This window comes from Capsicum annuum, chromosome 7, assembly GCF_002878395.1.
Source record: "Capsicum annuum cultivar UCD-10X-F1 chromosome 7, UCD10Xv1.1, whole genome shotgun sequence".
Classification (NCBI taxonomy): Eukaryota; Viridiplantae; Streptophyta; class Magnoliopsida; order Solanales; family Solanaceae; genus Capsicum; species Capsicum annuum.
In genome coordinates this window covers 209,528,823-209,545,161 of record NC_061117.1, presented here as the reverse complement: position 1 = coordinate 209,545,161, position 16,339 = coordinate 209,528,823, and positions in this window count along the sequence as shown.

Sequence of the window (16,339 nt, the reverse complement as noted above, 5' to 3'; positions counted from 1 at the left end):
TGATTAACAACGTTTTTGAAACAGGTGAAGAAAATTTGCAGAAATTGAATAATACTGCAGATAGTATGTCACTCAGTCAAGAAAATATTGCACAACTTATGCATCTTTTGCAGTAAATAAATCAAAAAAATTTAAGAACCACTGATGCGTCTGCTAGTCTCACTTGTGCTGGTATGACAAAGTTTTTCAATTCATATGCTTGCTTGTTTAAAGTTGACAATGATTCTTGAATAATGGACAGTGGAGCCTCTGAGCACATGACTTTCAATAAAAGTTTCTTTTCTAATTTAAGTCTCATGTCTGAACCTATCATGATTACTCTTCCTAATTTCCATGAAGTGAAAGTTACTCATTCTGGATCTGTATATCTTTTAAGTAATCTACTACTACATATTGTTCTTTACGTTTCTTTTTTCAAATTCAATCTTCTTTCTATTCATAAATTGTGTAAACAATTTCAAAAATTCATACTTTTCACTCCTAATACTTGTTTCATGTTGCAGGGCCCATCACTGACGAGCCCTCTGGTGCTTGGTAGAGAACAAGGAGGTCTATATGCATTCAAGTCAACTCAATCAACAGTTTCCACAAAGAGTCAATCAGCAGAGTCTACAGAAAATTTATCTAATTTTAGCTCTAATAGTTTGTCCTATTTAAATTCAGTAGCTAATGTCTTTACTTCTTATTCGAGTTTCTTTGATTCCAATGTAAAAGAAAGACTATGGCATTATAGGTTAGGTCACATGCCATTGAGTAATATGAAGAAGATTGTTTCAGTTTCTTTATCTTGTTCAAAATTTTTTTCTCTTTGTGCTATTTGTTCAATGGCTCGGCAATCAAAGTTATCTTTTTTTAAAAGTATTATTTTCACTAAAGCAATTTTTGATTTAATACATGTGGATACCTGGGGACCTTATAAAATTGTCACACATGATGATTTTAGGTATTTTTTAACAATTGTTGATGATTTTAGTAGAGCCACTTGGACTCGTCTTCTTAGCACTAAATCAAATGTCTTTCCTATTTTACAATCATTTCTTTCCATCGTAGAAAGACAATTCAATACTAAGGATAAAATAATCAGAACAGACAATGCTTTTGAATTAGGAAGTGATAAAATACAATCTGATTTTTTTCTTAAAAAAGGAATCATTCACCAAACTACTTGTGTTTACACTCCACAACAAAATGAAATAGTAAAGAGAAAACACGAACACTTACTAGAAACATCAAGGGCTTTACTATATCAATCTCATTTACCTATTATTTATTGGGGAGATTGCTTGTTAACGGCAACTTACCTTATGAACAAATTTCCTTCCTCAATCTTACAACATAAGTCACCTTTTGAAGTTCTTTTTAAATCTAGACTTATTTATTCAAATCTCAAATGTTTTGATTGCCTATGTTTTGTTTTCACCTTATCTAACCATAGAATAAAGTTTGATCCAAGAACTTTGCCTTGTGTATTCTTAGGATATCCTTATAAAAAAAAAGGGCTATAAGGTAATGAATCTCAAAACAAAGAATATTTTTATTTCTAGAGATGTGATTTTTCATGAAGAGTATTTTCCTTTTTTGGATAAGTTAAATATTTCTCAAAAATTATTTTCTATTTCTTCTTCATCAAATTTTAATATTCCTGATGTGCCTACAAGCTCTAATTTTTCTTTATATCTATCAAAATCAGAATCTGATTATCTTACTTCATCTTCTACTTTTCCAATTACTGATCCTACTATGCTAACTTCTGATTCCACTAAGTTAGTTCCTCATTCTTCAGTCTCTATTTCATCCTCTTCTCCTACTTCTACCGAAAATTGCACTTCTCCTCATCCAAATTAAATTTTGGACATCGTGCTTAGAAAGTCTTCTAGGATAACTAAAACACCATCTTATCTTCAGAATTATGTTTGCAATGCTCTTCAATTCACAGATGTAACTTCTACATGTTTTCTTAGGCCTGTGACCCCTATTTCTTTTTCTTTTAATGAATTGTCTTCTCCTAATCAAGTCATGTTCAACTCCGTTTCTAGTATTCATGAACCTGTAAACTATGAGAAGGCAATTTATATTCCAGCATGGCAAGAAGCTATGGATAAGAAATTAGCAGCTCTAGAATTGAATAAAACTTAGAATATTATTATTTACCTCAAAGAAAGAAAGCATTGTCCTGTAAATGGGTTTATAAGATCAAGCAACATTCAGATGGGAGTATTGAAAGGTATAAGACCCAATTGGTTATTAGAGGTGATAAACAAAAAGAAGGAGTAGATTACAATGAAATATTTTCACCGGTGGTAAAAATGACTACTGTGAGATGCATACTTGCTATTGCTGTGAAAAAGGGATAGGGTCTTTTTCAGTTGGATGTCAATAACACCTTTTTATATTGCGATCTTAATGAAGAAGTATATATGAAATTTCCTACTGGGATTACTCTACTTTCATCTAATCATGTTTGTTTGTTGAAAAAGTCTATTTATGGACTTAAACAAACATCCAGACAGTGGTACTCAAGGCTTACTGCAGCACTCAACTTTAAAGGATTCAGTCATTCTTTAAATGACTACTCTTTATTTTTTAAGAAATCAAATAATTCAATTTCTATTGTTACAGTTTATGTTGACGACATACTATTAACAGGAAATGATGAAGCAAAATTACAGGCTTTGAAAATCTTCTTAAATGCCGAATTCAAGATTAAAGATCTTGGAAATTTGCATTTTTCTTCTGGGTTTGAAAGTCATCAAAGAATCACATGGACTGATTCTATCTCAAAGTAAGTTTATTATGAATTTGTTGACAGAATTTGATTCTTTACATCTTTCTCCTGTTATTAAACTATTGGACCCTTCTATCAAATTAAAGGCAGATGAGAGAATTCCAATCAAAGACCCAACGTTGTACAGATATTTACTTGGAAAACTGAATTATCTGACTCACACAAGGCCAGATCTTTCATTCACCGTCCAACATCTCAGTCAATATATGCAGGATCCACGAGTTCCCCATTTTAATGCGGCTTTGCGAGTTCTTCTCTATTTATTGAAGGATCCTAGTCTTGGTCTTTTTATGTCCAGTTCTCCATCATTTCAACTACTTACTTTTTGCGATGCTGATTGGGGTACTTGTCCGGATTCTCAAAAATCAATTAGTGAATTTTATATCTCCCTTGGCTCTTCTCCTATCTCGTGAAAATCAAAGAAACAAGCTTCAATCTCACTCAATTCAGTTGAAGCCGAGTATAGATTGATGAGACGAGTAGTAGCCGAACTCACCTGGTTGGTGCGTTTATTTGAAGTTCTTTCTGTTCCAATCTCTTTGTCGGTACCTCTTCACTCTGATAGTCTAACTGTTATTTATATCGCAAAGAATTCTATTTTTCACAAACGAACGAAGCATGTAGAAATTGATTGTCACTTCGACCGTCAACAATATCTTGCGGGGTTAATTTCCTTGTCATTTGTGAATTCATCTTCGCAACTAGCCGATATCTTCACCTAATCATTGACGGGACCTGTGCATCGTCAACGCCTTGGCAAGTTGGGTGTTTCTTCCCCACCTCCAAAGGTGCTGGAATTTTCTAATTTAGGTGAATATTTTCTTTAAGTATACATAATATTTTTTTAGTGTACAAAATATATTTTCTTATAGAGGTGTTCTGTACAGTTATTATCAATTCAAGAATACACAAAGTAATTCTTTCATATATTATCTTATTTCTTTACTTATTTTTACAGGGTCTAAGCTTATTGTCTTATTTCTTTACTTATTTTTACATGGCCTAAGCTTGCCATGTTCCAGACCATTCTGCTAAAGTGAAATCGAAGAGGACGATAATAATTTAAATATCTTATTTTTACAAACGCAAACAACAGTATACCAATAAATTGCAGAGCCTTAGAACGACCTCGACACACAAGAAAGAAAGGTTAGCTGATTAAAAGGGCGGAAAAAGTAATCAACATACTTTGATGTTATTACAAATATAATTTGACTTGGAGTATTATAACTTTTTTAAAAAAATTATTTATATTATACTTGAAAAAAAAGATGTTAGGTAAATTGGAGGCTATGTTGGAGATCTAAGTATTAAGGGATTATATCACTACTGTTCATGTAATTTAGTAATTCTAAGTATAAGGGATTATACTATTGGCACTAGCGTTGCTATATCAGATTATATCTGTACTGTTCATGTAATTGTGTAATTGACTATTAGAAAGATAATGCTTATTTTAAATTATTTAACCAATTGACAATGATTCAAATAATTTGTGCAAATTATACATAAGCTAATTTCAAATTATTTATATTGTATATGGGATGGTAAAAAAAAAAATCTCAATTTTTAATTGTCTTTAAGAATATACAATAACTTATTATCAAAGTTGAAGAACGTACTAAAATTTAAGAAAACTTACTTATCTCAGATCGTAAACAAAAAATTTTCAAACTCAAATTAGCTTTAAGAAATATCAAATCACAAATAAATTTATCTATTCAAATATAGATATCATCAAAATAATTTCAATTTGTAAAAAAAAGTCAAACTCAAATTAGCTTCAAAAAAACGTCAAATCACAAATAAATTTATCTTTTCGAATATAGATACTATCAAGATTTTAATTCATAAAAAAAAAAATTTAAACCTAAATTAACTTCAAAAACATACTAATATTTTAGAAAACTTACAAATTATCTCTTTAATCATAAATATTATAAAACTTCAATTGGTAAAATAATTCTAAACAAAACCAAATATTTCCTCCTACCTACGACAATATTAGAAGTTTAGAATGTGACAATTAATGGAAGTAAATATTAGTTAATAGGTTGTGGAAAGAATCCTAAACCAAATAAAATTCGTAGACGACAAACAGATAGGATATATTTTAAAAATTAAATCGGTTGCGGAAAGAATTCAAAACCAAAAAAAATTTGTCGACGAAAAACAAATTTAATAAATTTTATAAATTAAGACTTGTGAAGAAATTTTTTTATCAAAAATATATTTAATTAATTTTTAATTTTTAAATATTAGAAAAAATAGTGAAAAGATGATTTTGTCTAAAGCAACGATTTTTAATGAAGGACAAAAAGTTCAAACAACATTTTTAAAGCCTTCACACTTTTAATATATCATAAATATAAATTATAAATAGATATAGATTATAGATTCACACTTTTAATATATCATAAATATAAATTATAAATAGATATAGATTATAGATTATAGATTATAGATATAGATATAGATATAGATAGATATAGATTATGGATTATAAATTATAGATATAGATAATATTGCTATATAAAGTTAAATGCTTAATATTTTCTAAGAATACCACACTAAAATAAAATAGTATGTAATTAAGGATAAAAAAAATAACTTTAAATTATTAATAATATTTTATTATGTGCATATATTTAAGTCTTCATATTAAATTTAATTTTAGATGACTAGTTTTATTGAAATGGACTTGATTGTTTTTGGTAAAAATGTTGTACTAATAACATCTGTACATTTTTTAATTTGTATGAAAGTGTTTGACAAGTTGCTTATTGAAATAAAATTAATAAATACTTGGTCAAACTAGATGTAAATAAATCCAAAATAACAAAAAATGTAGTTGATTTTGTCATAAATATATATTTTGTTCTGGCTACCAACAAGTTCGATGAGATCTTTCAAATTTTGCATACATGGGATTGAACTGCCTAATGTTAGGTTGCACTTTCCAATTGATGGAATTGTATCAGATTTAAATTACTTGCGTTGATAATAAAATTAGAAACTTGTTTAATTTAACCCATTATAATATGTTGTGTGTTATAAATGTATTTACATCGTAGTGAATGTCTATCAATATATCTATTAGGATTTGAAGCATCCGTCTTTTATTCAGACTAGGAGTAAATTTCCCCTATAAATAGAGGGGTTTTGTTCTTGTATTGACAATCTGATGATGTCTTATCCCTCAAGAGAAAAAATAAGAATCACTCTCTCTATTCTCTCTACTCTTCTTCTTTATTCTTTATTATTTTATAACGCGTTATCAGTACGTCTCTACTCTTCTTCTTTATTCTTTATTATTTTATAACATGTTATCAGCACGAGAATCTGCCAAACAAGGTGAGATTATAAATTATTATTTTATAACATGTTATCAGCACGAGAATCTGCCAAACAAGGTGAGATTATAAATATGAAGGATTTCAAGGTTAGGAATTCTTTATGTTATCTTTCTTTTGCTACTATTAATATAACTAGTTCTTCTTTATTCTTTATTATTTTATAACGCGTTATCAGTACGAGAATCTGCCAAATGAGGTGAGATTATAAATATGAAGGATTTCAAGGTTAGTAATTCTTTATGTTATCTTTCTTTTGCTACTATTAATATAACTAGTTTAGCTGCACGTGCCTTGCACGTGTAACTTTTGATTATTTAAAATTAAACGATTTTATCTATTACGAAGGTTTTAATTTAATGAAGTGCCAGAAGTTCAAATGAGATATTTTATTTTAAAAACATATATATATGAGAAAAATAATTATGCTTTTAGATTCGAACATACGAGAATATCAAACCTAGAAATCAAAATTCACAAACAAAACAGATGTGATAATGCATGATGTGTTAAACTTAAAATCACTCCCAAGCTAAAGAAAAAATAATAAGCCACGACAACCAATAAAAAAAAATAACTAAAAAAAAGAGTGTGAGAGAGAATAACATACTAACATAGCGGATGACAATTTCAATGGTTGAAGAAAACATAAAATACAAGCCTGGGACGGGATAATATATATTAATATAAAAATATGTTGAAAATTAAACCTACATAAATTACGAAACAAATAAGAGTCCTAATTTAAGAAAAAAAAACTTACCATATTTTAAAGTCCTAATCCATTACCATATTTTAAAGTCCTAACCCATATATTCTAGGATTCAAAATTATATATATAATTAAATAATAATTGAAGAAAACAGATGAAAAGACGATTTTGTCTATTGTAAAGTGTTTTAATGAAGGGCGAAAAGTTCAAATCACTTTTCTAAGGGCCTTCACACTTTTAATATATTATAGATTATTATTGAATTTGAGGAAAAATAATTGGTTTTGAACCATTTATATTTTAAATTTATTCCTCAAAAATAATATTATCAAAAAGGATGATAATATGTTGGGTTCAAATCCCATCGATTCATGCCTAAGGCGCCTTTATATGGATAAGATGTTGAGTTTGAATCTCAATACACCATATTGATGATATTATGATGGCTAAAGCAAAATAATGGGTGTTTAATGAAAAGTCATGAAATTCGACCCATTAAATATGCTCCATTCCATGAAGTAAATGTGGTAGCAATATATGATAACTCTGAAATATGACAACTTACTTCATTCTTGAGGTGTATTTAGTAGCAGTGCATAATATGTCTAAAAGAAGACAAGTGATTAAATGCACGAATATACGCGTGGAGGGACAATATGATAATGATCATCAAAAGTGACGATATTTTCACACGCTTATATGATTATAAGATATACTAGAGAAGAATTCTCTACATCATATGTATGCCTCATTTGCTTCTGAAGTAGCAAAATCTTGAAAGAGGTTATAAGCTATCATAATTTGATAGGCTTAAGGCACGATTATATTCAATTCCTGGGGAATGAGAAACCTATTAATGCAAACGTGCACTTGATTGTGATTGTATCACAACTCACCTCAGAAAGAGGTTGAATAATTTTGAAATCTACTTCTGAATTGGTAAATCTGAACTTTATTCATATAATAGTAAATCTGAAATTTACTAAAGCAAAAACACATATCATGGTAAACTTGGAGTTTACTAGATTAAAAGTTCATAAGCTGACATGAATGATTGTGTTATCCCGAAGATGTGAATGTATTGAATAACTAGAAGATTCTTCAAGAATTGTTTATGTCGTTTGTTCTCATGAGAAGTTGATTGGACCAACTAATATTGGGATTGGATTCCTTCAAATCTGAAAATTATAAAAGGTGAATAAGGACCCGATCACCTATCATGTGATATGTTAAAAAGATGCATCAATAAGATGATCACATGTACATTCATGGTCAACCTACGTTTGACATTCATAAAGTTACTTATTTAATAGAAATTGAGCATAATTTTCAGATTGTGTAGTCAAGATAATTCATCTTGATGATGATGATTTAGCATTGAATGTCTTCGATAAATATCTAAACCATTGTTAATGAGAACAAAATTAATGTATTGGTCTGAAATATGATATATTACAATAGCATGTGTACGCATTAGACTAATATATTATGATTATTTCTTCCCTCTCAATTGGTTCAAGGTCGGAAACCAATTATTCCATCTAATAATTTTAATATGCGGTATACGATTAATGAATATACCACAATGCACAATGATGGATTCCACAAAGAAGTAGAGGATGTATGTTAGTTTTCCTAACATAAGGGGGAGATTATAAGCGCTATGAAATATGTTAGAAATTATCACCATATCCTCATCCAAAAGATAATTCAAGTCAAATGCTGAAAGCATCTCATATTAAGCGCAAGTGCTCTTATTTTGTGTTCCTAAAGGGCAAAGTCTATGCATACGTGAAACGTGGTAGACTGATTGGTTCCAAATGAAATAGTCCTTGAAAAATAAAGAAAAAATAATCATAATAAGAAGGCAATGAGCTCTTGAAGAGCCTACGACATACCACTTCATGAAACCTTATGAGAGGTTCATGTACCTGAAAATAATGAAGTGATGAGATCTCAAATGTTATGTCGCATTGTGAACCGATACAAAATGATATATCATCAATATCTTTGACACAATATTGGCGCAATATTGTAAAAGATTACGAGGATCTGAATTTTACATTTATTTAAGCATGCTGACGTAGAAACATTTATCAAGTGACATTAAAGGATGCATTTTGGTAAGTGTAAAACTTATTTGATTTGCAGTCCAGACACTTGAAGATGTCATTCATGAAATGTTGAATATTGTCACTTCACAAAACTTATGTGAAAAATTTTAAGGATTCAAACTGCTTGAAGCATATAAAAGTTTCTGGGAAACTTATTTATAATCTTTATATTGTATAAGCTTATTGCTTGAACATCATTGGAACACTTGGAGATTTTCCAAAGCAATAGATTATTTGCTGAAATTTGAAATATATCGAATTGGATTGGTTATGAAGTACCATATCTTAGTGCAATTGATGCACTCATGTACCTTACAAATACTACAAGGCCTATAGCCTTTTCAGTCAATTTGTTAGCAAGGTATATTTCTGCTCCTACTATGAGACATCAAAATGGAATAAAACACATGAGCTTGTTTTATTCTAAAGATTGCAGTCCCGATCTTATTAGTCATGCTGATGTTGGGTACTTATCTGACCCGCATAAAGCTCGGTCTCAAATAAGCTATGTGTTCATATGTGGTAGTACTGCCATATCTTGGAGATATACAAAGCAATCTATCGTAGCCACTTCATCGAATCATGCTGAGATAATATCTATTCATGAAGCAAGCCGAGAATATGTATGGTTGAGGTCCATGATACATCTCATTCGAGAAAAATATGGTGTGAAATATGACAATCTACCCATAATTTTATACAGAGATAATTCAACATATATAGCACATCTTAAGGAAGGATTCATAAATGGAGATAGAACGAAGCACATTTTGCCAAAGTTTTTCTACATACATGAGCTACAAAAGAATGATGATATTAACGTGCAACAGATTCGTTCAACTGACAATGTGACTGATTTATTCACCAAATCTTCTCCAATTGCAACTTTCAAGAAGATGCTGCACAAGATCGAGATGCAAAGGTCAAGGATGTTCTCATTAGGGGAAGTTAATACGCGTTGTACTCTTTTTCCCTTACGAGGTTTTGTCCCACTGGATTTTCCTTGTAAGGTTTTTAATGAGGCAGCCGAAATGCGTATTATTAGAGATGTGTACTGGGTTTTTTCTAATAAGGTTTTAACGAGGCACATTACCTACCAATTATACATTCAAGGGAGAGTGTTATAAATGTATTTACATTATAGTGAATGTCTATCAAAATCTATCAAGATCTACTTTGATATCTATTAGGATTTGGAGCATCCGTCTTTTACTCAGACTAGGAGTAAATTTCTCCTATAAATAGAGGGATTTTGTTCATTGTATTAATAATCTGATGATCTCTTATCCCTCAAAAGAAGAAATAAGAATCACTCTCTCTATTCTCTCTACTCTTCTTCTTTATTCTTTCTTACTTTATAACATTGTGTATTATTTATTACTTTTTCAGTAATTAAGAAATACTTCATATGTTTTAATTTACTAATTTAATCGTAAGTGTCTCTCATATGTAACATTTGATTATTTAAAATTAAATGTTTTTGTCTGTTGCGGAGATTTTTAATGAGGTATAAAAAGTTCAAATCACTTTTCAGAGATTCTTAACACTTTAATATAATAATGTAAAAATAAACATATATTTTAGTGTAAGTACTGTCGCGCTTCATTTTTCTCGCGAAAAGTGGGCTTCGACGTGACCACTCATTTTGGAATTGTTAAAGGGTGTGAAGAGTCGCCGCCTAATGAATTAACGTGCGTTAGGGCACCAGTTTAGGCAAACTACGAACCTATTTTATTGTTTTGTCTTAATTCACTAGAAATTTGAGTAAGGGTTTAACCTCAAAAAAATGTGTTAGGCACCTTTCGAGGTCCACAGCGGTGGTTCCCGACCGAATTTGTATTTTACGTGGGGATTCTATGTGATCAAATAAAAATCTCTTGTTTTATTATTAATGTTAAGTAAGTGATAAATAATGAATAAACGAAATATGTAATTTAATTATTTTAACTATCAATTATCTAAGTGATAAAATCACTAAAACATGTAAATAAGACAAGCGATGAGAGAGAAATGACATAATTCATAGCAAAAAGGGACTGATTATATAGTAAATTAATTACCCCAAGTAAATAAGCATTTAAAGTAAATAAAGAAAAAAGTAAATTCGAAAAATCAAACAAGAGGGAGTTTGGTTTCATTTGGATCAGAACCCCAACTTGTTTAATCCTTATCTAACCCACTAGCCGAATTCTTAAACAAGTAACAATGTCAAATGTCGTGTAATGTCTCTGGAGATCATTATTTCCGAATGACTATCCATCCCATCCCATCTAGACTGGTTGTTAAGTCTAAAGGCGTTCTAAGCCAAGAATAGAACTAACGTTTTTAGAAATACCTATCTTCCCACCTATCGTACAAGAAGCATTGGACTTTACTATTTTGGATGTGTGGTCTAGACAGAATAAAGCTATGTTTATGACTCAAAGCGCGTAACAAGTAGGACGTCACGTAGCACACAATTGTCCTAAGTTAGCCTCTAGATTAATTAACGTCGATCAATGTGATGAACATGTAAAGACAATTAATGACTTATTTTATTTAATTAACCTGTATGCATGATATCTACGTGTTACAATTGTCTAATATGACGAAAGATAATTTTTGCTCATGTCAAACTGATGTTGTAAAGTTGTTAAAGTAAAAGCATGTCAAGGGTAAATATGTCTAAGGGTGATATCCATTAATTATGCAAAGACGTGTCATAAATTAATAAAATGTTGAAAATTAACTTGAAGTTCTAATGCGGAAAATAATTAGCATGATGAAGGCTATAAATCCACTGCTGAAAATTGTTTGTTATTTAACACCGATGAAAAATAAAAAAATGTTAACGCTTGTTTTAATTACTGAAAATTCATTTCATATGTTCAAAACTGATCTTAATATACTGAAAGTTAATGTCAATATGCTGAAAATTCCAATTAACATGCTGAAATTGCATTTTTAATGCTGGAAAGTGAACTAACATGTGGGTACATGCTGGAATTTAATGTGAACGTGCTGAAAATGCTTAAATATACTGTTTAATATGCTGAAAATTTATTAACATGTTGAAAAAAATATATTGACATGCTTAATTTAACGTTAGACATACTAGAAAATACGAAATGCTAAAATCTAATGTTTAACGTGCTAAGGATGCTTAAATCCAGTGTTTAAAATGCTATAGTTTAATAAGAACATGCTGAAATATATGTTAATGTGCAGAAATTTAATGCTAACATGCTTTAACAATATTTGTGTTAATATGCTAAAATGTGTGATCACATATTTAATCTAGTATCTAACGTGTCTTTAACATGCTGAAAATAGCTTAAACCTAATGTTTAACATATTAATATGCTGGAATCTACATTAACTTGCAAGGATTTAATGTTAACATGCTCTAAGAATATTACCATGCTTAAATTCATTTTGACATGCCTAAATTGTGTTAATATGCTAAAACATATAATGACGTGTTAATAAGTTGTAGCTTAAGTGTCTAAATATTTCGAGTATTAAGTGATTCACATAGCATGTAATACACGTAAAAGTCTAGGTCATGTTTATCTATACTATTCATAGAGCACGTAAGTCCCCACCCCCCAAGTAGTCCCATAAATATTATTACATCAATAGATTTAGTAAAGTTATTACAACGCAAATAATAATAAATAAGTAAATGATGAGAAAAAATAATTCCTCCCCAATTTTCAGGCAACTCTTCAAATTCCCAACCTATTAAGCACAATGAAAACAATATAGCAAACACTTAAGACAAACGAGAGTACTGTGACATGATTTTGAGCACAAAAAAATGACACAACAACGATGCAACAACCAAAAATGTCATATAATTCATGTGGACATGCTTTCTACTATCATAATGTCATCACCTAAGATATAAAATCGCATCGATTAGAGACTTACCGGTGAATCGTGAAGAAAATAATAGAGCAAACCTTGAAAAAGCAATGTTAGAGATAGGACAAAATTGAATGTCTTCTTTAAAATGCAACGGAACTTAAAATATATTTATGAAGTAACTAGTAGTGAGCCAGTGGCCAATGTAAGCTGAATGTCAGTTAATAAAGAGAGGTGTTTATATAGTACTGGAGTTGACACTTAAGGAAAGAAAATAGAAGGTACAAAATCAAACAAAAGAGGAGGAAGTAATCAAGAAGAGTGATTAAGGATCCTTTTCCACAAATAAAGAAATTATAATAACTAAATACATATCAATCAAAGTTTTAATTAAGAGAAGAATCAATCAGTGGAAGAAAAGGAAAATACAATGTCTTTGAAAATCAATTAGGATCAATCAAGGAGGATAAAATTATTTTCACAATCAGTCAAAATATTTTTCTTTAATGAGCTAATTTAAATTAAAAAAGCACCACACAGTATGTCAACACTACTAAAATAGACTAATGAAAAGAAAATTGTCTCAACTAGATGAAGGAGAGACAATCAGTAAAGGTTGGGACTCGACAAATCACACGAAGTCAATTAAATCACAGAATCATCAACAAATCAAATAATTTTCATAAATAAATAAAAGGATCTGTTAATATTTTAAACGGGCAAAAAATCAGGTCAAGGAATCAGATATTATCCACAAATAAAATTAACAGAGTTTTCATATAATTTTGGATCAATTCGTGTGGAAAACAAAATCCCCATTTACCCTAAAAATTAGTTAATAATCCAAATCATACCATAATTAGGCAAATAACAAGGCTAACAATTTGATTTAACATCATTCTTGCACCAATTAAAGAAAAGGACTTAAAACTTAACAAGAATAAACACTTCATGGCATTCACAACCAACAAATTTATCAACTTAGCAAATGAAATAACAAAACCCCGTAAGAATCAGTCACAAACTTAGAAAATGTTAATGAGAGCTCACATGAATTAAGCATTTTCGTATAGGTGAATCTAAGCACAAACACACATGAATTTGCAAGGACTAATCGAAAATTCATAACCAAGTTTCATCACATTCACATCTAAAGAAAATATTAAAAAGGAAGAGGAAGAATATGATAACATATAATTAAGATGAGAAATTCAACCTTGGACGGATTCACATACGTGAATCCTCCATGCATTTATCAATTTTTTGACGGGTAAGGCAGCTGGTTTGGTTAAAGAAGATGAAGTTATTGGCAGTTGGGGCTTTGGAGCATCGCCAATATCGTCGGCTATTTTGGTTACACCGCTGGCGGGGAGATGAAGGGAGGTAGAGTAACTTCGGAGAGAGCAGTGAAGGCAACGTCGATTGGAGGCATTTCTCCGATCAGTGGTGGCTGGTTTTGCATAAAGGCCAGCGTTGGTTCGCCGTGTAGGGGAGAGAACAGAGGGGACGGGGTCAGTTGGATCCACTGGATATGGAGTTGCGACGGCGAATGAGGAACATGGGGCTCGCCTACGACGGAGAGAATGACGGTCATGACTGCTAGTAAGAGAGGGGAAGAGAAAAATGAGAGAAGGTAAAAGGAGCGTCGGCTTATACAGTTTCTCCGGTGACAGGGGCGGCGGCCATTTTTGTTGGCTTAGAGAGAGAGAAGGGAGAAAAAGGAGAGAGAGGGAGCAACGACAATTGTTCTTTAGGAATTGAGGGATTAGGATTTCTTTTGATTTAAAAGGGAAGAGTAGGAATTTGATCTAAGCCATTAGATCAACTTTGATCAATGGCTAAGATTAAAAATTAGATTTAAGTTTTAGGAGATGCAAAAGATAAATTGGGAGTTTTGATTGAATCAAATTGGTTAAAATTGACATTAAAAGGATACAAAAGTGGCTATAAATTAAATGTATTAAATAAATTGATTGTTATTTTAATGAAAAGAAAAAATAATAAAATATTAATATTAAAATAAACTACGCAAGTAAAATTAATGTTACGTAAAAATATTATATAATAAGAATGTATTTGTAAATTATGAGTGTACGCTTTTACGAAAAAGAATTAATAAAATATTGATAAAATTATGTAAAAATATTATATTTAAATTATTGAATTAAAAAAACTGATACTGAAAAGTGATAAAATAACTCGCATATTTTAAAATTACGGATGTGACACGTCAAAAATCTGTTTGATGTAAGAAAATGTGTAGAAAAAAGTTAACATTTAAAATTAATAATATTACTAAAATAGCAACCTAAAAGGATCATCGAGTGGTGAAAATTGGGTGTCAACAGCTGCCCCTTCGTTGCATGAGAATGATGAAAGAATTGTCAAACAATGAAAGTTGACCTAGTAGCCAATTTTATTCTACCGAGAAAGATTCATTGGAATTAAAGCAACAAAAGATGGTTAAAAATAGTGTGGCCAAGACTTTTATTTCAAGTCGCCTACATATCTCTGATTTTACAAGAATCAGGTCGTGTGTAGTTCTAGATTTAGGAATGAACAATATTCTCAAAGAGTGTACATGATAAAAGACAGGAGCGTCAACAATGATATGCGGGTTGGTGAGATGAGAATAAATTTGGTTTGGGACCAATGACAAGAAGAGGAGCGTGAAAGTGAAATGTTGGTGAGTTTTGACTTGAGTTTGCGCGAAGGATGGATAAATAGGGTGATATTATGAAAATAGAAATAAAAATTGATTTTGTTTGTTACTCCGTGCTGTACAACATACTAAATAACAAAGGTTAGGCATGTACGAAATAAGCAATTGATAAACCTAGAGTAAATGTGGAAATAAGAAAGCGTATCTATTGTATCGTGGGATCAGCGGCTTGGCTTCTCGATGCACTTGTGGGATCAGTTATTTAGCTTCTCATCATGGGATCAGCTTTTAGGCTTCTCGGTGTACTGTGAAATCGTGGAATTAGCTGCTTGGATGCTCGTGATGGAGTAATTTGTACCTGTTAGTCCTGCCATTTTTAGCTCAACTGGATAAAATAGTTAGCACGAATATATATATATACGTATAGAAGATTGAACAATGTAGTGAAAACAACCATTACAATAATGATAAGAGAGATAAAAAAAACGTATCAGTAATGGGAGAGCAATGCTTTATTCATATAGATTTGAAGAGGTTGTGCTTAATCCACACCATGTCCAGTAAAGCAGTAGCATTTGATAACGCTGAGGCAATCGTGCTTAGCATGTTTAGTATTAGAAAGCAATATTCGTCCTTGAGCAACCCGATCGACTTTCAGAGGTAAAAGCTTAGCCTCAAGTAATTTCTTGGTAGAGTCGTACTTAACTCCATCGAATTGTGAAATAATGCTTGACTTTGGACAAATTCTCAAGAGAGGGTAGTGCTTAACCCAATTAACTTTCCAGAGACAATGCTTAGCCTCAGAAAGTTCTTGATAGAGTCGAGTTTAACTCCATTAAATTTCTGAAACAATGCTTAGTTTGGACG